The sequence below is a fragment of the Anser anser genome (genome assembly GCF_964211835.1).
Source record: "Anser anser genome assembly, chromosome: 2".
NCBI classification, from domain to species: Eukaryota; Metazoa; Chordata; class Aves; order Anseriformes; family Anatidae; genus Anser; species Anser anser.
Window position 1 is genome coordinate 11,747,744 of NC_139721.1, and position 13,383 is coordinate 11,761,126.

A 13,383-nucleotide genomic window follows, 5' to 3' on the forward strand; every position below is an offset into this window, starting at 1 on the left:
CTTGCTAACTCCGCTTCAGTCGGAGGAAGAAATCCTTTCCTTGTTAGCTTTGGAAAGATTTGGGTTCTGTTTGAATGCATTTTGTATTAAAAAAAAAAAAAAAAAAAAAAGAGGGTAGGTGAGACAATTGTTGCTGACACACAGAGTGCTATCTCAAGATACCTAAAGGCATTTTGCTCAGAAAGACGCAAAATGCAGATTTCCTAATCTCAATTTTGTTCCAGATGATGTCCCTGGTTAAGCAATTGAATATATTTTAACTCTGCAAACTGCTGAAAATGCAGGAAGCAGAGAAAAACTGCATGGGCCAGCAGTTGCCTTGTCACACGGGGCATGAAGTGGGTGAGACCCACCTGTGTCCTTATTGCTCAGGACTGACGAGCGTGATGCTGCAATGGAAGGAGGCATGTTGTTTGGAGAGTCAGTGGTCATTTATACACATATATATAACTAAAGTTAATACTTCTGGTCACAGATGAGCCTTGTGCTGGGAGGGGAGCGATGGATCCCCCTCTCTGTGATTCCTTACAGCTTAATAAATAGTGTGATGGAACATGAGGGTGTATTTTTTTAGATGCCTATAAATGATAATGCCTGGAATCCGAGACGTGGCCTGTAGTTCGATAATTTTCATAACAGGTCATAAAAAAAAGATTTTGTGTCCACTGTTCCCCATTAACCACCGCCGTTGCCAGTTCACCCTCTTCTTTCAAAGCACTCGCCTTTAGAAGGCATTTGCTCAGAAGCTGTTCCTGACTTTGCTGCGTATAGGTATACCAGCAGGCCTTTCTCTTCCCTAGTGCCACAGCACAGCGTGTACAGGAGCCAGAGGCTGCACCTCGCTCTGCATTACCCTGTCTGAACTTCGTACCCTTGCTGCAGCTGGGCCTGCCCGGTCTTGCTCCTGCCTACTCGCCTTGCCTTTGTCCCAGTCCTCTCCTCCGTCTCCGAGCTGCCTTCTCCTGTCACGCGTACGCCTACTCAGGAGTGCCGCGTGCCTCCTTTCGGGTTTTACAGGCAGGAAGCTGAGGCCTGGGCTTCTTCAGGGATTTCCAGACTGGGGAAGAAGGATTGCACAGCACTTCCCAGCGGTGTAGGGGAGTAGGAGGAGGTGCCCGGAGCTTCCCCAGAAGGCAGAAGGCCTCTGGGCCCTGGCTTCTGGGGAGCGCAACCTGTGATGCTGCGGGTGGGCAGTGTGAAAACCTCAGGAAGGGGAGGTCACCCTGATCCCTATGTTCAAATGCACGCATGGGGCTGACCCTTCCCATGTGCCCTGCTCCAAATTTCTCCTTCTTTGTAGATCTCCCCAACCCTAAACACCCGCAGGCCCCTGAACCAAATCAACAAGACCTTTCCTCTTTCCTTCACCACAGCCCCAAATCCATCCGGTACGCCTTCCCCTCAAGACTTTGCGTGCCCACTTCTGTCCTGCCATGCCAAAGCGACATTTGCCCCTCATGTCAGTTACCACTGGCAGAGACAGACAGAGGCAGCCAGATGCCTTTTCTGCTCCTCTTTCTCCTCGCTGGGTTTGTGCCCAGGGTGAAGTTCAATGGCTCCTGTGTGTTCCTTGGAGCCCATCAGCCTGCAAATGGACAGAAAGAAAAACAGAAAACCTTTGAACTGCTCTGCCTGCCCTGCAGGCTATAATTTTTCATGACAGAACAGCTCTTTTCTATCTACAGAGCACCCCCCTTGTCTTCTAGTATTAAAGACCAGAAGGTGTTTTGCGCTAAATGGGATAAAAAATCAAGAGTTTGAGGGTATCTGTGGTATAGTTTGAGCCGTGGCTCCTGTCAGTGTTTTTACAGTGTAACTCTATTACTTGTAAGTTGTTCATTGGCAGATTACATTTTTCTGCACTTTGGTCTCTGGCATTTTTGTTTGTTTTTATTTTTTGTTAAATATTTTCTACAAATTCTCTCACTGATATTTGTGGAAAAATTGATTACAAGCATTTAGTAGTCAACACTTGAGCTCTTCCTATTGAACGTATAGAGTTACATTAGACTTAAATTCCACCTAGTCGTGACTTAAGGCACTTCATTTGAGGCTCTATTCAGGCTGTTCATGTGGCCTCAAAATATAAGTGAACCTTAAAATCAATTGATGGTTGAAAAAGGAGACATTAAATTACCTGGGAGCCCAGGCAAGTGCTCCCATTCATCCCCAGAGCCATTAATGGGAAGTCAAACACACTCAGATCTATGTCGAATGTACCTGGGCAGCGGTGTGTTTTGGGGGAAAGGAAGATTCTCACTTTTAGCCTAATGGCCACCTGAGAGGGTAACTCCATAGCTCCCACTTTCTTGAAGAGTGTTCTAACTATCCCCACTTATACACAGCAAAAACAGCTTTTCAGGTGCTTGTTTTGGCAGGATGTAGGCCTTTGGTTTTGTGGTACTTTGCACTATATGCAGAAAACTTTCTGTGGATGTTCCTGACAAACACGTCCATGTGCAAAAATACCCTTAGCAAGTAAAACCATTTTCTGGTGAGGAGAAAGAGTGCTAAAAATGTGGCCAGAAATAGCAGCATTTATGCTGAAATCGTTCCGAATAATCTCATATAAGGTCTCATACGTAGGCCAAGCAATGAGCTTCAAAGTGGTTTAATAAACTCTTGGACAACATTTGCCATTGAAGACCAACTGCTGGATTTACTTTGGGAAACACAGCCCTTGCTCATGTGTTTTTAATATAAGTCTATCACCTATGCAGGCATTCCTTCACAGTATTTTCTTCATAATTTAAGATTATGTTTGTAAACAGGAATTAGCATGAATACTCTAACTGGACACACATTTAGATTCCTGATTTACACGCATGGTAGCTATTTATGTGATTACACTGGGTTATGTAAATGTGTTTAACTCGGAAAAGCTGTCTTTAGAGAAGGACCATTACCACTGGTTAGTCAGTATTGTGGAGAGTGGATGTGAAGCAGGTCCCACAACTGCATTTTTTCTCTTCCCAAGAGTGGAGAGAGATCATCATCTACCTGAAAGCAAGGCATCATAAAAGCACTATGCGCTCTGTTTCCCTGCCTGCTCTTCCAGGGTCCCTCCCTGGTTGCCATCCAGTTCTTTCTACTCTTTCTGCAGCTCCTGGAATAATGGGATGTGGCTCTGTAGTCAATACCTGATGGCATTCTTTATGTGCTGAAGGTATATCTGCTCATCATCGTGCACCAAGACTAGTCTGGTATTGCACTGACACGCTCTGTGTGTGTTGAAGAAATAAAGAGATGGGTTTGGGAAATAGTTGTGTTGGGTGTTAGATCAAATTGTACAAGAGTATTATAGTAAATCCTATAAAATATAGCAAAAAGTACTAATAGCAGGAACTGATATATTTTCATTATTTTTATATGTTTTATATAGATTTCTATGGGATATGTTCAAAGGGAGTTCAAAATATGTTCAAAACTATTTCCTCAGTTTCCTAAGCTTCATTCCTCCCTGTATTCTCTTAGCAACATAATTGCCTCAACCCTCTTCCATACTCCTCAAAACTTGGTTTTAGAGACCCTGTCCATTGCTAACTAAAAGCCAGGGTAGGAAGGAGGGGTGCTTAATGGGATTTTTGAAAGGTGACTAATATCTAATTGCCGTGGAAATTGATGCGATTTAAATACCACTGAAAATCCCTCTCCAAGATCTGTCTATGTATGCAGTGAGCTAAATGCTTTGTAAAACCTGGCCCATCACCTCTGCAAAGCTACCTCATATTTTTTCCATATATATATATATATATATATATATATTTCCATCATATATTTCCTTTTGTGGCATGAGGAGGATTACTGGCCTCATCAGCAGAGCTCTACAGTAAGAGGGAGTCTTCTTCAGTAGTTGCTCTGTAACATCTGCTCTGGATCATGTTATTTCCAGGCTTCCAGTTTGGAAACACCTGTGGGATGAAAGGCATTGAAGCCTCTCCCTGGCACTTACTCTTTCATTATAACGATGAGCTTTCAAACTGTGAGGGTAACAGGATGGTTTCTTAGAGGAAAATTGCAGTGTTTGAGATGCTTCCCATACCACTGCTCGCTGAGAGTTTGGGACTTCCTACAGCAGGAAGAGGATGGTCACATTACCAGCAAAATAACCCAGCACGGTGGACAGTAGGTGGGATTGGTAGGTGCAGGTGGAGGTGCAGCTTTGGCTGGTGTCCTTTGGTGAGCTGATCTACAAGACTTCCCTCCGCAGCAGGCACTGGAAACAACCCCTCAGCCCCTTTCTTGCGTTTCCACTGCTGCTAGACTACAAATTCCTTTTGCTCTGACCCAGGGTAAACACACCTGTGTTCTCTTCTTGCCTTAGCATTTTATTTTGCCCCAGTGAATAACAGCAAAACAGAAGAGAGAGCTTTGTGGTTCAGGAAGCTGACAGTTATTAAAAGTAAATTTTACAAGAAGGCAAGATGCAGGAAGGGGAATTCTGACTAATCCCTGATATGTATGGAATGTTTTTTATATGGGAATAGAACAGAGTTCGCTGTTTCTTTAATCACAGTTTAGAAGTTTTGTTATTCAAAAATAATTGTTTGTAGTTGTTTTATTTTTCCTAGCTGGGGCAATTTTGATTGACGGGCCTGGAACAAACAGGATTGCATAAACCTGCAGAGGTTTCCTGGTACACTGGCCAGCTACGGGCTTTGTACTGATTTTTATCATAACTGAAATTCTCACCTGACATCTGTGCTAGCACATCGTGTAGTTTGCAGTAATGCTAACATAATGTAATGCTGACATAATGCACTCCTGCCAAATGTCCTCCAGCACGTCACTTTGGAGGAGAGCGTGCAGCTATCCTGAGCTTCTGCTGGCCCATGGATGCAGCAATGAGAAAAATAATACCTGTAATTTAGCAAAACATCACAAATGCCGGGTCAGCTTCAGCTCTACTACAGGTGGTTCAACTTACACGGGATTTCTTTTAGAATGCTTATGAATTTAATTCTAAAATATTGTCATTTTCGTATGGAAATAGCATGGGCAAAAGTGAGCAAATGAAAGTATCAGCTCTGTGGGACTTTTCCTAGTTTGTTTGTTTGGTCATTTGTATTTATATCCAAGTAAAACTTCTATTCACTGCTTTTTGATCATTGTTGGGTTTTTGTATCAGAAGAACTCTTTGGAGGACAAAAAGGCAATATTCCACTGCAACAAGTCTATTATTTGAAATGTTTGTTTGTACCCGAGAGAAAACCTCTGTTTCTCAATTTAGAGCAATGAAACATCCTGAATGCTGGCAGTAAGAATGGAAAGGACATCTGTGCATTGCGGCAACAAAGTCATTACGAACGATGGAGACCTGCAGAAGATCTTCTAAGAAGGATTATTTGTGGTGACAGCAATCTCCTGACATTGACCCTAGCACCTTCCCCTTGCAGGTAATATAAAAGCCATTTGGGACACCAGCTTGCATTTACAAGACAGATTTGCAAAAGCCTAGGAGGCTGTTTTACCACCTCCATCTGTGACTCTGTTATTTCTGGCTGGAATGATATTGAATGCTGGTCACATAGGAATAGAGAAAGGAGAGATGACTTTCTACCAGCTCCTAGCAAAGCGCAGTTCTGGCCTGATGGCGGCATCTAGCCACCACGTATGCTGGTAACAAGATGATATTCTGGGTGTATCTGACAGCAGATCTTTCTCCAGAATGGTTGAGCTTTTGGACAGCCAGATGTGGGATAAACTCTTCAAAACCAGCCAAGACCGGACAGAAAAAGAAATAGCTGTAAAATTACAAGGGGTTCTTTGGTGCTGCTGTTGTGTTTCACAATGCCATATTTGAACAGCTAAATACTCTCAAAAGCCAGTACTTTGGAGTCCTTGTTTCATTGCTTATTAGTGAAACCAAAGCTCTTGGCCCAGATTCTCAGAAGTATTTGGGCATGTTGGATCCTACAGATCTCTGTGATCAGGTAACTCAGCTGCAGCTGCTTTGGAGACTCGAGCTGTCACTTTTGAGAAAGCAGACTTGCACTGTTAAGAATTTTACCCATTATTTATAGAAACAAAGAATCCTTTTAAAAGAGAAGCACCTCATTCCTTAGCACGGGGCCAAGGGTGCTGTCGTTCCCCGGGGTGAGGGCTGCGCTGGCTGTGCTGAGGCTGCTGAGCAGGGCTCCTTCCTCGGCTGACCTGCAGCAACCCCGAATCAAGGTCAGACCCTAGCACTCGAGTAGCCCTGTGCTGGGAGATACCTGCCTGAGGCAGCAGCCGATGTTTGCGTTCCTCATTCCTGCCTATTTAGAAAGCAGGCGAGCAGTAATAAGCTTTAAAACAATTCCAAGAAGTTTGTAGTTGCAAACAAGCTGTGGGAAACTCTGATTTCAAATCCAATATTTATGTGTATTTTTTTTTTTTCGCAGAACACATGGCTGTTTACACCAGGAAACTAATACACATATTGTAAACAACAATCATCAGAATTATTCTTAGGGATTTGAGGGGCAATTTGTAACTTCATAGCCATTGGATTCATTCCTTCTCCATCCTGTGCAAACCTGAGATGCAAAGGGCTCTGAAACATTAAGTTAGAGCTGCGTCTTTACATTCGGAGTTTTAGTGCTTCTATTTTATTGTTTTCTATAAGCTTGGTGTAGGACCCTTTCTAAGCATGTTTCTGGGCTTTAGTAAAGGACAGATAAGCAGGAATAGGTTGTGTGGTGCCGAAATGACTGATGGATGACTGACCTGAATGGGACCTTCCAGTGTTCCTGAGATACTCAGGAATGGGACCCACAATGTGTATAACCTAATGAATGATATTGCATGCCTTCTGGGATAGTACAAAATCCTGATGTCCGTGCATTATTTTGAAGGAGCTTTAAGTCGGTCAAAATCCTCAGGGAAAGTATAGGCAACGATAGCTAACAGGACTGGTTAATGACTTTGTGATAGGGACTCCTGCTGTGTAAGGTACTTGTCACTTTTTTTCTTAGGTTCCCTTGGGATATCCTATAACGTAGCTTTTCCCTTCCTCTAAGAATGTAATTCAGATGTTTTTCCATTTTAGAAACTTCAAAGCCTCGCAGTGTTTCTATAACAAAAATAAGAATTGCTGTGTCAGCAGTAGAAATAACATAATCTGATTTTCCCTTCCCCCCCATTTATTGGGGTCATACAGTGAGATTTCCAGTATCTAAGAAGGGTGATGGAGCAAATAAACTCAGGTAATTAGGACTGATCAGCATGGACTGACAAAAGTGAAATCACGGTCAACCAACCCATGATTCTACAACGAGATGACCAGCTCTGTAGATGAAGGGAGAGCAATGGATGTTGTTCACCTTGACTTTAGCAAGGCTCTCAATGTTTTCTCCTGAGAGGGAAGGCTGAGACAGCTAGGAGTATTCATCCTGGAGAAGAGAAGACCCCATGGGATCATATCAGTGTGCATCAATACGTGACGGAGAGGAAGTGAGGAAGACAGGACAAATGCTTCTCAGTGGTGGTGCCCCGTGACACCACCAGAGAAGTGATGGGCATAAATTAAAATATAGGAAATTCTGTGTGAACATAGGAAATAACTTCTTACTCACTTGTTCAGTAGTCAAACACTGGCTCAGGTTGCTCGGAGAGGTTGTGGAGTCACCATCCTTGGAGGTACTCAAAACCAAATGGAGTTGGCCCTGAGCAACCTGTCTTAATTGCCCGTGCTTTGATCAGGGGTTATACTAGATGGTCTCCAGAGGTGCCATCAAAGCTCAACTGTTCTTTGATTCTGCAGGGAGGGCACATTTATACATAGACATGTTTGAACACACAGATAGTTTGACTGCCTACACTTTAAAAAAAAAAAAAAAACAGGCTGAAGGAGAAAACACAAATATCATACTTGTCGCAGGGGAGTTAAAAAGTTTTTTTAACAGAGCATTTTTTTTAGTCTGTTTGAGATTGGTTCTTCTGCGCCACACAAGCCACAGACCTTTTAGTGTATAATATCAAAAAGTCTATTCAATGTATTTTTGTTTGAATCCTTCAAAACTAGTTGAAAATGCACATTAAATTGAAAGTTTTGTATATCAGATAAGCAAATTGAGCTAGACTTCAGTTGCCTTACGATGTCCCCCACCAAACTGTGCTGTTCTAGCTCTATGTGGTCTTGGTCCACCCATTCTGCTTAGCGAGTTTTCTATGTCATGTTTGTTGAGTACAGGGAACTGCACTTCCATCTGGGACACTCAGAACTGCTGCAGAAAAATGCCATGAAGAATATTCCAACTTAATATATACATAGTGCTATAATAATAAAGAATAACAATAAAAGCCACCTTTTGTTCCTTCCTCCGATGACTAGGCACCAGCATCTTACTTGCTTCCATTGCATCTTCCCTCCCCTGACAGCGTTTAAGCCCTTTTGAACAGCAGCCCATGGAAGAGGATGGGTGGGCGGATGGATTGTCTACTGAAATGGGTAAGTCGTTTATTGTGTAATAAATAATTCAGCACAGATCATAACATCTAGCTACACTTTTATTTTGAATCTGTCTTTAAAACTACACATCCTATATTTTATTAGTTCAATCAGCTGCAAAGAACGATACACAAGAGTAACGAGATCAAAGGCTGTGTATTATTTCCCTGTGTAAGGCTGTAATAGAGGCACAAAGAAAAACAATTTTTCCTCTTCAGTCTATCATATCATCTTATACCAAGGAGAGTAAATGAAGGCTCCTCCCTGCTGCCGAGTAGAAACTTCACCAGGAAACTGATGAGCTGAGGATAAGGAAGAGCTGGCACATGGATTCCCTGTTGTAGGGAAGTGCTCTTGGTTTCAATCACGTTCCAGGGTCTGCTGTCAATCACCAGCAGGAGCTGGGATCCTGAATCCACCCCTGTTTTGGGCCAGTTAGTGCAGCTGAGTCAGATAAAGCTTGGACAGTCATGGGAACATAGATGTTATAATTGTTTCCTTGAGGAGCTCCTGTGACTCGGTTTTTATTATCTGTATTGTGTTGGTTAGGGTTGGAGTCAAGAAAACACTTGACCCTGAGCTTAAATTCACTTCTCTTCAGAAAGGCATTTTAGGGCTTTGTGCACTTAAGCATTTTCCTGGAGCATCGTGGTTTTCTGAGGTCATGTCTGTAGATAGCCCACTGGCATTACTGGAGAAAGATCCTGTTGGCTTTTGGAGGCTTGGATTCAGTTTTCTCTTCAGTAACATCAACAGTGCTGAAAATAAAAGTCAGGGATCCTCTAACAGGCCTCACTGCGAGTGGGCAGCCCTGGAAGGCCCGAGGTGAGTTAGGCCACCTCTGTTGTTTTTGCTGCAGAGACTGAGGCCTTTTGAATGTTTCAGGGGACCGATACCAAAGAATCAATGGCAATTCAGGCAGTTGTGGAGGAGGTAAAAGCTTCTTTCTCTCTGCTCTCTGGCTAGGAAGGTGAGGGCAGAGGAATGATGACTTCGTGGAGGCCTGGAGGAAGAGGAGTGCTGCCGTGGTAGAGAGCCCAGCCAGGCAGCGTCATTCCAGCATTGGATGGGAACACAGTGGGGAGGGAGAGGCTCTGCAAGACCAGGGCAATGCAGACCTGAAGTACCGCTGCTTCATCGAGAGCTTTAGTATTATCAGCAGAGCTTCACACCAGCTCCGGGTGTCACTTCTGCAGTCCTGGAACCTACCTAAGGGGTGGCAGTGCCAGCCATCAGCCTGTTTGCATCCACCCCTGAAGCCACGACGTCCCATTTCTCAGAAACCACCTTTACAGGGGGTCCACAGAAGTCCTGCCCTACCTAGGAACCCAGCTTTTAAACACCCCTCGATGTACCACCCTGTCCTTTCTCTACAGCATGAAGTTGTGGGGTGAGTTACAGTCTGGCTGCCTGCGTGTCGCTGCTCCCGCCGAGAAACCCAGCGAGCAACACGCAGCCAGGACCAGCCATGGCAACAGGAGATGTACAGTGACCTACTTTTAACGCAGCTTATGTAGCCTTTCTTGCTGCTTTATGCTTGAATGGCAGTATTTGCAACAAAAGGTCAATTTATGGCAGCCTTTTATTGCAAGGCTCTTTCGCTATAGTCCAAAGTTATAGTGACAAAATGCTCCTCCAAGTACAATGAGGACTGTGAAAACCAGCCCCACTTTTTTATGTAATGCTTTACAGTTTATCTGTTTCAAACAGCCTTTGGTGCTAAGCTAATTTTTTTGTTGTTTGCTTGCTTATGAAAAGAGCTTTATTACTTGCATGAAGAGCAATAGATGAATGTCTGGATATGAATAGAAAGGCTTGGCCACGGGTGATTTAAGTACAACTGTAAAAAATATTTCTGAAGCTCAGCACATGGAGGGAGAAGAGTCTGAACCACAGCAGTCCAGAAAAGTGAAAAGCGCACAGCAAAAATGAAACGGGAACCTTGTCCCTGCTACGGGAAGGCACCAAGTAAATCCGATGTGACCCGAGCACGCGGGGTCATAAACAAGCTGAGGCAAATGCAGGAGGAAGGACAGTGTGACAATAGCTAGCCCAGAGGGCTGAGACACACGGTTGAGTTCCTACATGTCAGCTGCACTGCAATCGCTGGCTGATTCATGCGCTTAGCCCACGGCAGCCGGGAGGTAAAACACATTACGCTCAGCCTCGGTGGAAGAGGGTTAGATGAATGTGCTTTCCTAGCTGTTGGCAAAGGGGAAGGAGCGCGTACGTGAACAGTTACCACAGCTCAGCTAACGTGCTGGTATCCCCCTCTTGTCGGAGCTTTCCCATTAGGAAACAACCCTGGCCCCTTTGTAACGAGGTCTAGCTGCTTACAAACAGGAGCCGTGCTGTGTTTAGGGGAACCTTTTCTTGCTGGCAGCCCAGGGAGAGCACACGGTGCAGCAGCACCTCAGGTGGCATGCGGTTCCTCCGTAGGTTTGGTAGCTCCTTCACAGGTCTGAACCTCTGGCAGCTCCCTGCCACCGACAAACGTTGCTCATGGGAAGATGTCCCGAGCCAGCACGGAGCCTCGATGAGCCGAAAGGATGGCTTGCTGTAAATCCTGGGCGATGGCAACCTGTGTCAAGCTGTCCTAGCAGCGTGCCAAGAACCGAGCCCCAGGATGGGCAGAGCCGTGTTTTTGTCCCTGCTCAGCTGTCTGCTAGATAGCAAGAGCAGCCTTGCCAAGGTTGTTCTACAGCTTCTACCGCTGCCAGTAATCTGGGAGATCTCTTATCTCTCCTTATTTCACTGTTTATAGCCATGACAGCCGAGCCCTAGACAATGTGTAATGGGTGAGTTATGCTAGAAGCTGTTGAGCCAATGCTGATTCTGGAGCAAGGGGATCGCTAGCCGAGTGCTAGAGCTCAAAGCAGCACGGGTAGGAATTAGCAGGGGCAAGTGATTTGAGAAATCTTGTCCCAGCTTCAGGTTACTCATTCGTTGCACTGTCTGCTGTTTGGGACTGATGGAGGATTTTGCCTGGAGGCTGTTGAGTGTTACTGATTATGAGGCAGCCACAATTTCAAGTGAAAGGCTTGTTAGTCATCTTTCCTTCTATCTCATGTATCACTGTGGCTAACAAACATCTCGCAGCTGTCTCCCAGGACGCTGGGAAGTTACATGCTCTCCAGTTTGAGCCTTCTGCCTCTCTGTGTGCTCCCTGTGCTTTCTCTGGGTTTGCTTTGGTTAGCGCTCTGGCTGAAATGACTCTCCGACAGCAGTTGGAAAAGATACTAAGAAATCATAGTTTTCTTAGCTGGATTGACTTCTGGGCTTTGGCAGGACCAAGGAACTCTTCAGCCAGAATTGAAGCTGCTAATGTAATCAGTTACTCCACAAAGAACACCATTTTTTGCATGCAAACATATTTTCACAGTCCTTTCTGAGCCTTAATTACTGGGTGGTTCTAAAGATAAAGGTGATTAAAAAAATATCATCCGTCATAAACTGGCATCGCTGTTTGCATCAAGAAAGCAGGTCCACGTTTCTGTAACGTGAAATCTTAACTCAGGCCATCACTGTAGAACTGGCTAAGCTGATGTTTTGTTTTTAAATAAACATGGAGATAGTTTATTTTAAGAACCTGATCTGAAGCTGGGCTGAACATCTCACGAGTCCTTTCCTGGAAAGTGCTCAGTATATTTCAGAATCAGACCGGCTGAAAGAACGATGGGCTATGAAAGCGGTGCCTGGATGTACGATTCTTCTCAGCTGCAGTCATTACCACATCCTGACTTAGGGTGCAATGTTTGCAGTCATCTTATCAAACAGCACTTGCTGCTATCAGGCTATCAGTGACACCAAGGCACGAGCGTTGAAACAGAGAGAGAAGTAAAGGGAAGGGAAAATCTCCGAGTGGTCAGCAGGGAAGACAAGCGATGCAGCCCCCCCCGCTGGGTGTCCTCTCCAGTGTGGCAGGCTCCTCCCGTTATCACTTTCCATAATAACTGCACGGTTTTCATTAGGAACTGCTCAAATTCCCCATGGAGAGCCCGTGCTTTATGCCAGCCTGCAGTGCTGTTGGGAGCACGCTGTGATCACGGCGGGTGTTTCATGCTGGCTGGCTGCTAAGCTGGGCGTATGTGTGGTTTTGGGCCCCCTAACAGAAAGCTATGCGCAAGGGGAAAGGAAGGGGGGAGGCATGCGTCTCACCCCAGTGGCGTTTGCTTCCCACGAGGACCCACCGTAACGACAGCATCGGGGTTTGCAGATTCAAGGCCATGAGGGCAGCAGCATGAGAACAGCAGGGGAAAATTACTGCCCCAGCAGCTCTGGAAAACGCTCCTGCGGCAGCCTGGGAGAAAGGACGCGAAGCTGCAGGTGAAAGGCAGGCTACGGGACTGCAGCTAGAAGGTCCTCAGCCCTACGTGGGCTAAAGCATCTGTGGCACCGTGCCACGATGAGGACAGCCCATGGCCCAGAATGGGGCCCACAGCACTGAGGGTGCTGAGCAGGGCAGTCTGAAATGTGGAAAAGAAATCTGTCTTCGAAATCCCACCTTTCTCCTGGGCTTAGGTACCTACGGAAAGCCCAAATTAGGTGTGAGCCTGTACCCTGGGACGTTTTGGCTGTGCCTTGGCTGCAGAGTACTGCTGATCACTTTATGGGCCTCCATACAGCCAAGCCAAGACCGGGCTGGGAAGAGGCAGAACACCCAGCCTGTGCACCCATGTCTCCATCCCATGGAAACCAGAGAGGGGGAGAGAGTGGAAGGCTGCTGCGCACCTCGGCGTCCCTTGGGCAGACAGTCAGGAAGTGGCGAGAGTGATCGCCCAGCCTGGGGATTTGCAGAGCACTCCCACACCTAACTGTAATCCTCCCCCAGGGGAGAGATTGCCAGCTCATTTCTTTTTTTTTCTTTCTGAACACGACTGGAACAGATAATTCCTTCTATTTGTATAAAAGCCTATTAGTTCCAGCACCCAGAAGTCATAAGACCTGCGTTT